The 9,985-nt window shown below is 44.9% G+C and overlaps 1 pseudogene; it reads left to right on the top strand.

Moving 5' to 3' along the window:
* The first annotated feature begins 4,208 nt into the window (after positions 1-4,208).
* Positions 4,209-4,369, top strand: LOC119446937 (U2 spliceosomal RNA; annotated as a pseudogene).
* The last annotated feature ends 5,616 nt before the right edge of the window (positions 4,370-9,985 follow it).

Here is a 9,985-nt window from a genome sequence, read left to right on the forward strand (position 1 = left end):
TATATTGCATAATGCATAGGAGGATTTTTATGTAGTAAGCATAACCAGTTTTATATCATATAATATAAAGCAGCACTTATGTAGAAACGCTTATTACGCATGGGTGAGAGAGCAAATTTCTGAATTAGCAATAATGGCTGGGAAGTCAGAAAAGAGGAGAAAATACGAAATATTTTTAGCTAAAAGTACAAAAAAGTTCTACATCTCAATTTGCGAAAAGCACGCTATGAAAATTAAATTCAAGAAAATTCCTGGAATTATAGGAGGTTGTCTATCACTGACAGCAAGGCATCATTATTTTAAGGGGTTGGTATGAACCATTTACTGCGGAAGCAAGTACTGTATGGGAAGGGCTTTGTTCTAGTTAGAATGTTGCTCAAGGGAAATTTTCATTTTGCTTTATGACATCAAAAGTATGGTTATAATGGGCCATTTTTGTTAAAATACTTTATTATAACAAAACTGTACCCGCCAAACAGCTCTTGTTCATGATGTGGATAAGAAACATTTGCAGTGATGTTAAGTACATTCTTATACATTAAAAGCTAAGCGTGGCCATAGGTAAATTTTGCGATGTTATTAACTCTTCGTGCAGAGTGCACCGGCTTCGATCGGCATTAATTCAGGAATTACATTTCTGTCTTCCCTGTATACTATGTTGAACTTCCAATTCCTCCAAAAAGTAGAAATGTGTGAACTGAACTATACTGAATCGTAACAAGGATTATTTATGGTGCGCGAACAGATTTATTATTCGGTCAATCATTAGAGCATCGCTCCAAGTTTACAGTTTCAAAATACATAGCACTTGAAAGTATATATTATTATATATTATGAGACCTCTTAGAACTATTAATTCGACAGTGCGATTTTGTGCCATGCACATGTCCTCACCAAAGATGGTGTCATCTTCAAAGTAAGCCGGGAAGCCAAAACCAAGTTGTCTGGACCAAGTGGAACAAAATGAAAACTACAAGCAAAAAAAGAAAACCCCAGAAAAAGTTTCAGTGGTTGGTACCAAAACTGAGATGACAGAAGGCGACAGGACTGATATTTATTGACGAAGCACGGCTGACGTTGAAGTCGCACCGACAAAAATATCGACAAAAGAGTCGCTTTCATTAGTATCCTCAAGCTAAGTGACTGTTTTCTGTCACGGCACGGTTGCAGTTGGCTTGCTCGAGTATTCGGAGGCTAATGAACTACGCTACTTGTTCTGAAGCTTCACATCAACGTTCGAACGTTTTAGACTGCGACAGTCCCTTAAAAAGATTCATGATTTTTCTTACACAGGAGCGATGACATAGCGACATTTTTTTTAAACGCGAAGCATTTCTTGGCAAGAATTTGCCACTTTGACAGTATCTATCTATCTAGCCACCTACGTCCTGGTGCTCTTATGGTCGTTTCCTTAACTTTTTATGTACTAAAATTGGCATAGTATGACAACAGTGTATGACTAAGATAAACAATAGGTCATGACATGAATATCATGACATGTGTCTCATGTAGGTCACGAAACAGCCGCCTACGTCTTGGTGCTCTCATGGTCGTTCCGCTAACATCATCATCATCAGCCTATATTTTATGTCCTCTGCAGGACGAAGGCCTCTCCCTGCGATCTCCAATTACCCCTGTCTTGGGCTAGCGTATTCCAACTTCCGCCTGCGAATGTCCTAACCTCATCGTCCCACCTGACTTTCTGCCGTCCTCGACTGCGCTTCCCTTCTCTTCGTATCCATTCTGTAACCGTAATGGTCCACCGGTTATCCATCCTACGCATTACATGGCCTGCCCAGCTCCATTTCTTCCGCTTAATGTCAACTAGAATATCGTCTACCCCCGCTTGTTCTCTGATCCACACCGCTCTCTTCCTGTCTCTTAACTTTACTCCTAAGATTTTTCGTTCCATCACTCTTTGTGTGGACCTTAGCTTGTTCTCGAGCTTCTTTGTTAACCTCCAAGTTTCTGCCCCTTATGTTAGCACCGGTAGAATGCAATGATTGTACACTTTTCGTTTCAACGACAGTGGTAAGCTCCCAGTCAGGATTTAGCAATGCCTGCCGTATGCACTCCAACCTAATTTTATTCTTCTGTAAATTTCTTTCTCGTGATCAGGGTCCAATGTGAGTAATTGACCTAGATAAACATATTCCTTTACAGACTCTAGAGGCTGACTGGCGATCCTGAATTCTTGTTCCCTTGCCAGGCTATTGAGCGTTATCTTTGTCTTCTGCATATTCATCTTCAACCCAATTCTTGCACTTTCTCGATGAAGGTCCTCAATCGCTAACATGGTATGTACCAAAATTCGCACAGTATGGCAACAGTCTATAACGAACATAAATGATGGGTCATGACATGAATGTCATACCATGCGTGTCACGTAGGTAATGAAACAGCCGCATACGTCTCTCATGGTCGTTTTGTTAACTTGGTAGGCACCAAAATTTGCATACTATGACAAGAGTGTATGGCGAACATAAATGATAGTTCATGACATGAATGTCATGACATGCGTGTCATGTAGGTCATGAATCGGACGCCTAAAATGACAATGACCCAGTGGAGAATGACATTTTAAGTTAAAATAGGCTATTTCACAAACACTTTGCCGCAAAAGTACTTCAATGCGTTCAGCAAAAGCGCAGTTACTAGCAATCAAACACGGCCTCCGCTGCGCTCCCCTTCCTCCTCCAATGCCTTGCACTGCGAAGGCTACGGCGGAGTGCGGTGGGGCCACAACGCTCCGCCTTCCTAATGTAAATTTAGCACGCAGTTCGGATTTCATTTTGGATCTTAACGCATACGCCAGGACTTCAGATTTTGGTGCCTACGACGCACTATACATAAGCCAAACGCGATTGTCCACAGCGAGTTAACGCAGACGCCACAACTTCCGATTTTGGTGCCTATGGCACGCTAAACGTAAGCCAAACGCAGTTGTCCACAGCGATTAGTCAGTGGACTCGTAGCGGCCCCCCGCGGTGGCCCATGGTGTAGCCGACCACAGCAACCAATAGCAGCGGCGTATTGTAATGTGCTTTATCACTTAATAAAGCACATAGAACAAAGTGATGATCATGGCTTGTGTTGGAGCGAGAGCGCTTGAGAGAAAGGTGACTTCGCGTTCCGCTTGCGAGTTCCAGGCACCAAGTATGACAGCAAAACTTGGCTGAGTTGTTCACAGCAGCGTATGCTACCTGCGGACTATGTTATTTCACCAAGCCCGATGGGTGTTGCAGGGCGGCTTTAAGGTCTCTTAAGCGTAGCTAAAGGTACTCCGAGGACTCATCACATGAATGTGAGTGAGTGAAATAACCTTTATTGGAGGTCCGGTGAGGACGCGAACGTGACGTGTCATGTAGCTAATGAAACAGCCGCCTGCGTCTTGGTGCTCTCATGGTCATTTGGTCAACTTTAGGCTCCTCGCACCCTGCTTCCCATACCAACGGTTCCCACAGGGCGTGGGATCTGCCCGCTTTTGTCAAACAGCACACTTGGGAAAACCCACATAGCTATGGACTGTTCGAACTGTGTAGAACATAGCGCGGGACAGGGAGATATATTGTGTCCATGCACTGACGATCCTAATAGGGCTGCGCTGATATTACAGCGAGTCAACGAATGCTAAGTATTAGGGCCGCATTTTGGAAGGATTCTTTTCTTTCCATTCGGTTTATTCCACATCAACCGTAGCGCTGACAGGCTTATTCGCGTGATAAGAGGAGCGCAGCGACGAGCCAGCCACTGATGGAGGGCAAAATGAAGGAAGAAAATGTAGTGCTATCATCCACTCTGAACTTGGATGATAAGCGAAGCTGTGTAGGTGGTGAATGGCCATTGCTCCGGTGAAACGTTCTAAGTTTGCGGGATCGGGGCCACATGGATGGCTCGCACTTCTTTTCGACTCGTGGTCCTGGCGGGAAGCACGCTTACGCTTGGAGTCCACGGCCCGCTCATCGTGGGCGGTCTCCTTCCGCCGCCGCCGCCTCGCCCATTCCCTTTTCTGTTCAGGACGTCGTTCTTGGTAGGCACGCTGTTCTTTTTCAGACCGTACAACACGCGGCCTACCCATTTCGCAGTCAGAGCAGAACTGAGGGAAGGAGCCTACGTAGAGCATGACGTCAGAAAGCAGAAGACACTCAGATTGGTAGGCACTAGTTTGAATACGCGGGATGGCGTGCACGTGTATGGCGCGAACGTAGACATTGGCCGACACGGGTCAAAGTGTAGTATCTGTTCTTATCAGCTTATCAGATGCGGGTTATATTTCGACCCAAGATAGTAAACTTATTTTTCCAAAATGGCGGAGAGCTTGAAGCCTGCTTCACGTCCGCCTTAATATTGCACTATCTTCGTAATTCTTGGTCTATGGACATCGTTCCGCAGGAAACTAGCCATATACAGCTTCGCTGTAAAAATGAAAGGAATCGCAACGACCTTTGATCTTAGAACAATTTTGTGGCACACCAAGTAGAAATTTGAAAGACGGGTACGTTATCCACTCGAGCGATAGTTAGAACAAATATCCGCAGACCTCAGATTAGACAACACGTAAACCAGCTAGTTTCCGTCTTCTCCGCTACAAAATTTCAAGCGCTCATATGAGGTTTGTGCTCCAGTCATAAATGTTTTGCGTAGACTAATTTTTCAACAACCCAGCGTTTCGGTAGAAATCATGTGGCGTGTGTAGACACGGCGTTAGGAGAAATAATTGCAAGAATTGGCATTCTGCGCACACCGTCTCAAGTTGCCTTCGCGTATACGCCCAAAAAGTGAAATTTGTGTGTACGTATAAATAACTTGATAATTGTCGATCCAGACTCATGTTCATGCTTTTATAGACTATAGCGCAGCTGTTATAAAATGCGCTATAATGCATAACTTTATTTATTTGGCATTACAGCATGCGTATATTTTAATTAAGAATATTTTTCGGCCAAATGAATAATCTTGACAATTCGCTCCAGAATAAGATGTTGCCGAGGATTGCCTGATAAGAATTTGTCTTTTAATTGAATTCCTTACAGGGGTTCTTACAAAACACCTGTTGTATGTCAGCTAGCTTTTTCTTGCCTTTCGCATGCTCGGCTGAAATTCAACACAATATCATGCAGAACTTTGCAAGGAACAACTAGTGTCGAGCAAGAAGGCAAGGCGTGTAGGCACGGACACAAGAGAAGAGAAAATCAGACAACACAAACGCCAACTATCAACAGAAGAGCGCACTGTGACGGAAAAGAAATTAGACACAAAACTTACCTGCATGTGATCAGGTATGGTAGCGCCACCTGTCAATCAGGCACACGTGCTGGCCAACGCGAGCGATAACTCTTTAGGCAGTCATTTATACTTAATGCAGGTTAAACGAAATCTGGCTCACGCATGCGCTCCCACTAATAGTGATATGCCAGGCCTCGACCATTAGACGTGTTTCTTAGTTATTGTGCTTGTATGAAACAGCGCATTCATTGACTTTTAGCAGGCATGGACAATCTCGACAGGGCAAAGAAAGATTAGATGGCGATCATCCGGTTAACGACCTTTTATGCTCCAATAACATCTGATTACCACAACGACCTGTCGGCCCTACGTAGACGTGGCCGCAGCTGTGACGATCACTATATAGCACACCAGTACAGCAGTTCGTACTGGTGTTCGGAGTTTTCAAGCAAGCTTACGTGAAAATGCGTGCTCTAGAATCGATAGGATGGCCTGGAGTGTACTTTAGCGCACACTTCCTGGCGGTGCTCCAAAAAAATGTGGCAACACTGTTTTTGTCTTTGCACCTAGGCAAAACATGTGTCATTTCTGGCTTTTATTTTATCGATTCTCGAATGGTCTCTCAATGTTGTCGCCCCTACATTATTAAAATGAGTATTCTATCTAGCTTAGTGTGAATATGCCAGCGTCTTGCGCAGTTTACGTGCACACATCCACTCCAGAATATGGCATAACGGCATATGGAAGCATACGTTCGTTCCTGACTTGAGGTAAAAGATTAAATGTCTTTTCAATTTGTGCTGACATACTCCATTGTAAGATTACTGCAAGGGCCAATACAATGTATGCTTGGGCCAGAACAGTTTTAACGTGTTCTCAGAAATAGCTGTTTTTTACTAATTAGTTCAAACAAGAACTAACCTGAGAGCAAATGAGTAGCATACCATGCGGTAAAGGATGCATCATATTGCTGTACAGCTAGAAAAGGATTCCTTTAGATTTACTGAGTTGAAGAAATTTCTAATAATCCGCCTTTATGTCAGTATTTCTCTCTAATAAACGCTGTGCAGAATAACAAAATTCAGACATTTTTGAATGTTACAACGAAGGAAAAAAATGCCATGAGAATTAGACCCACGTACATCCAGTTCGCTAGCCTATACCTGGAGAAGGGCGTTTTTGTGTGGAACGATGGCAATAAAGGCGAATACTGTGCGCGCATTCGGAGTTGTATGTCATTCTGACAAGGTCTGTGCAATTTCTATAGTTAGTAAAAGGCAACAAATAGTGCACTACTTACGGAGAGCGATTGTTTCCTCCAATTCTGAAGAAAAAATAACGCGCTAACTCGTACCACGGCCGCTGGATATAAAAAAGTTCTTTTTTGTCCAGCGGCCGTGCTCGTACAAACAGATCTCGTTGCAAAACTCGTATATCTGGGCTCTGAGCACCCTTTTGAGCAATGTGCCGCATGGATTCAAAGTGGCCGGCTTCTTATTAAAATGCACAGAAGAAATAAAAATAAAATAAATGCGACCTCTGCACAAGGCATAGGGCAAACAATACCGAGAAACTCCTATCACGGCCACTGGCTCAAAATTCCGGCCCCTATAAAAAGGCACTCAAAGATTCGAAACCAACTCACTTTCAAATCAACTCCCGCACCGAGAGGCAGAAGCGTGCTTTGAAATCTCCCGTACTGTCGGCAGTGTTGAGATGAAAAGCTTGTAACACTTACTGAATATCTTTTCCTGGGGGACGAACCAGCAACTTAAGCCAGAAATGATCCCTAGCCAGTCTCTAGAACGGATACAAATCAGATCGGGAACGAAATTGTTGTTGAAACAGGCCTTAAACCATTTCTGCAATAACTTATGTTATCTTTTGTTCTCAGCCATGCAATGTGGAATCCAAGCAAGTACAGTCGAGTGCAAAATATTAGAGACCACGGGTGCGGCGACTAAACTGCACGGCTGCGCCTTCTGACGGCTGCGCGCCGAAGTTGGAGAGCGCGTACTGCGCAAGCGCGTCCTTTCTTACCTGCCAGCCTGCTCGTTCGCTCGTTTCAACCGGGCGCGCACCGGAACGCGTGAGAGAGCGCAAGGTGTCACTTCTGCTAGCCACTGTACTTCTGTAGTCGCCGTCGAAGCGGCCGAGTAATGATGTCGTCATATCGTGACGAAAACACTTCATTTGCACTGGCAGCGCTTGGAGCGCGCCACTCTCTGCGCCTTGCTTCTTGATGCTGCGCGGCCAGAAAAATATGCTTTGCGTCACTTTTTCTATAATAGAGTTTTGTGATAAGGTCAGGAAGCAGCGATGTCTTTTGCGCTCCACTTCCTGAAACTTAAGCATGATGCAATTATTTGTGGCACTCAGTCCAAATATCATGTGCCCAGACACATGCGTGCAACCACCGAATATCGAGGAGCTGGAGAGAAGAGCCAGGGAAGAGAACGGGGAATCATCGCAGATTTGTTCTCGGAAACAGTAAATGAAAAGGAAACCCCGACCATTACGATAATTCCTAATACGAAATTTGAGCGCACCTCTATACGTGTTTTCATTATGCCGCGGAGAATCTGCTGTCTGGATGGCGCGTTGCAAACGATCGAAGTGTGGCGTGACTGCCTCGCATAATTTGGAGATCGCGAGGGCCAGCGCGTGGGTGACGCGTGGGTCACATTCCGTGTTGCGGTACAAAGCGTGTCTGGCGTTTCACAGCCCCGTAGAGGAGCGGGACTCTTTATTCTTCCCAATAAACTATGCATTGCATTGCATTGAAGCCCGGCAGATCGGACACTCGGTACTTGCCCGCGTGCCTTCTGCGATGATTCCCCGTTCTATTCCCTGGCTCTTCTCTCCAGCTGCTCGATATTCGGTGGTTTCACGCATGTGTTTGGGCACATGATATTTGAACTGAGTGCCGCAAATAATTGCGTCATGCTTAAATTTCCGGAAGTGGAGCGCAAAAGACATCGCTGCTTTCTGACCTTATCACAAAACTCGATTTCAGAAAAAGTGACGCGAAGCATGTTTTTCACGCCGCGGAACGTCAAGAAGCAAGGTGCAGAGAGTGGCGCGCTCCGAGCGGTGCCAGTGCAAATAAAGTGTTTTCGTCACCATATAACGACATCATCACTCGGGCGATTCGACGGCGACTGCAGAAGTGACACCTTGCGCTCTCTCACGCGTTCCAGGTGCGCGCGCGGTTGAAGCGAGCGAACGAGCAGGCTGGCAGGTAAGAAAGGACGCGCGTGCGCAGTACGCGCTCTCGAACTTCGGCGCGCAGCCGTCACAAGGCGCAGCCATGCAGTTCAGTCGCCGCTCCCGTGGTCTCTAATATTTTGCACTCGACTGTACATAAAACTGATTACTAGTGCACAGAGTGAGCTCTGAATACAATTAACTGAAGCTATCTAGGCTTGTTCACACAATTTGTAGACTGCAGTTTCTAGCAGTCTCCACCCATGCATTATTGTATCTGGTTCCACGTGAATGGGGTTGTTTACTAGTTCACGTTTGAGGAAAATATATCGAATACAGGCCCAAGTACTTGCTGCTTCCGTGACCCAATGCTGCAAACACTTATGAGAAAAAAACTTTTTTGCAAACACAAATGTTTTCTTACCTACACACAAACAATTTACAACAAGGCTCTAATGCATTATTCCAGGAAAGTATAACGCCAGATCGCCATTTTTTTTCTCTGCGAGTATACTTAGGAGGCTTTTTATGAAGCAATTAGAAACTATGGGAAGCTATACGTAAGCTTTAGAACCTATTGTAAGTATGTTCGCATGATGAACGCGGTTTCTGAACAAGTTAGGCTGTCGAAAACAGGCGTACGGTGGAAGCGAACAGACGAAAGTATACGTTGTCAGTGATCCTGAAGAGTCTTATACCATCATGAAACCAAAGTTATTGTCAGTATGGATAATGCAGAATGCTACAACAAGCACTGCTCACGTTTCTTTAAGAATAGAAATTACAAATCAATAGAACATTGCCCTAAATGGGAAAGTTTTGTTCTGACATGCAATGTGTTAAACCCGATGAAGAAGTAGAATTATCAGGATACATTGTAGCACTGTGCTGAAGTCAGACGGGTGGAAGCTTTTCTTTGACGAATATGATAGTACATTGCGGATTCCCGCCACTATAATTTGGTTAACAGCGTGCGTGGAGTTGCCCTAGTATGTTCAGAAGCACCTGAGCCTGTCACAACATATTCCAAGACCTTTCAATACCTTTCAATGCTTCGTCAGTATTCTGTTTGCTTGAGCCACGATGTAAACGTATACTTTCATCGCTATCCTAAACACTTCAGTAATCTCGTGCAGCTTCTTGTACAACCCCTACCATTAAGAAACCCACATGAAGAACCATAATCCTAATGGAGGACAGAGACTACAGCAGGAGCGGGTTTTTCCTCCCTGCTTCTGCCAGCCTAACATTTTCTTCGTGCAGTTATTCGCGTGCTTCATTGAGGCGCACCTACCTCCTCAAGTGTGTCTTGACAGCGAGGCATGGGCTTACAGGAAAGACGCCGATAGCTCAGCGAGCTCTTTCGAATCCCGGCACGAAGCTGGCGCAGATTGCTTCTACTGCCGTCTTTACCTCTGTCCGAGCCAGCAGATACACTTAGCCTACGAGAAACTCGCGATTTAGGAGCTGTTCATCTACGTACGCTGCAATTAGCTCAGAGTGTCTGTCGTGCTCTCTCTAGTTGCACTTGTAAAGAAAGAAAGGCACTTCG

Source organism: Dermacentor silvarum, chromosome 3, assembly GCF_013339745.2.
Source record: "Dermacentor silvarum isolate Dsil-2018 chromosome 3, BIME_Dsil_1.4, whole genome shotgun sequence".
Lineage (NCBI taxonomy): Eukaryota > Metazoa > Arthropoda > Arachnida > Ixodida > Ixodidae > Dermacentor > Dermacentor silvarum.